The following is a 1,936-nucleotide window of genomic DNA, read 5'->3' as shown; positions in this document are numbered from 1 at the left end:
TCTCCCAAGAGTTGATGTTGATGTTGCATTTCTTCAAGTTGGCTTTGATGAAGTCCTTGAAGTGCTTTATCTGCCCTTCTTTTGAGTGTACATCTTGACTGAGCTAGTAGAATAAAACTTGCTTTGGGAGTCTGGAGTCGGACATCCAGATGATATGCCTGGCCCAGTGAAGTTGATGTTGAATGATCACCGCCTCACTACTTGTGGTGTTTGCTTGCAACAAGACACTAATGTTGGTGCATCTATCTTCCCACTGGATCTTCTGCAGGCAACATTGATGGTACTTCTCTTTGAGGTGTCTCCTGTATGTTGTCCATGTCTTAGCTCTGTACAGTAAGGTGGGGATCACATCTGCATGATAAACCAAGAGTTTGGTTTCAGATTGAGTTGCAATCTTTGCTTTCCTCAGGCGTCCAAAGCTGCACGTGCACATTTGAGGTGTTGTTGTATTTCTTTATAGATGCCAGCCTTCTGCAAGACATGGCTTTTGAAGTATGGGAAATACTCAGTATTTTCCAGTCTTACAATGTATCTGAATTACTGGAGCTGGGGACTGCTCATTAAGAGCTTGTCAGTGGGGGACCTTAGTTTTCTGAATGTTAAGCATCAGTTCCATTCTCTTGTAAGCTTCAGTAAAGACATTGAAAATTTCCTGAAGGTTTGCTTCTGTGTGAGCACAGACTACAGCATCATCAGTGTGCTGGAGCTCAAAGATTGAAGTCAGGATGCTCTTGAGTCTCAATTGAGAAGGTCTTCAAAATGCTCCCTCCAATGGATACTGATGGCCTTTCCTTGATCATGTCTCCTCCATCTTTAGGTGTCAAGAGGTTGGTCCCTGGGTGCTCAGACCTTAGATGGCTTTGGTGGTATTATAATTATAATGGTATATTTTATGATGTGGACACCTGTCCACTAAATATAGGTAAAGACCATCAACATGTGCCATATATGTCACCATCAGGACGGTAATGACTTTCAGTCACTAAGGACCTGTCCATATTTGAACCATCAACCTAGAAGTGAAAGGTTTTGCATATCTCAGTATTCCCCTGAGTCATCCAGTATCTATTAGTTGAGGCTTTGAAGAAAAAACTCTCTGCAGTGACTCAGTCTTGAAACAATCCAGCCTTTATGAATCAGGTATTTGATTCAGTTTTTTGCAGGATGTTTTCTGAAGCATTAATGCTACCAGCAGTATTTTTCAAATACAGGTTCATGTATATAGTTGACAGGAGAACTATGTATCGTATCTCTGAGCTGTTGCCAGAGAAGCATTTTTTAAGAATGCGTTTTTCCCTCTAGCTCAATTCCAGGAAGAACTGTCTTTGAATGTCTAAATATAATTTAGCACAAATAAAGCTATTTTTTTACATTATGCAGTGAATATTTAACATTTTCCTAGGATTAGCGGCAGATCAAAACTCTGATATTCTGATGTGGTATTCTGAACAAGCTTCTGGAATGTTTGGTAATTCCTGGGCCAGGATAAATACAGAGTAATTCATATAGAATCAGTAGAGCTGCTGGGTTAATAGAAGAATTTGACCCACCATTTTGAATTATATATTCATCATTCCTACACATTTTGCAGTTCTTGACCCATAATTGGTTTAAAATAAGTTGTGGGCAGTTTAAGCACTGCTAACATTTCTTGATATGATTTAAGTTAAAAATCAATGGAATGAGATGAGCCTTTTAGAGTCCTGCGACGAATAAAAACTTTCAAACATGAAATCAGATCTGAAAATGGGAACACCTTTCCTCCCAGATTCACAGCTACTAAGTCTTAGAAAACAATGTTAAACTAAGAGTGCTGTTCAAAGGATCTCTTTAATACGTAGCTTTAGCTCTTGCAAGCAACCTTTTGACCTCATGCTTATATTAATGCAATCAGGTTATGTGATACTAAGGCTACAGTTGTCATATTGGAGATTAG

This window comes from Crocodylus siamensis, chromosome 6 (genome assembly GCF_052110815.1).
Source record: "Crocodylus siamensis isolate JL-2025a chromosome 6, ASM5211081v1, whole genome shotgun sequence".
In the NCBI taxonomy this organism is placed as follows: Eukaryota; Metazoa; Chordata; order Crocodylia; family Crocodylidae; genus Crocodylus; species Crocodylus siamensis.
Note: the sequence above shows the minus strand (reverse complement) of the source record.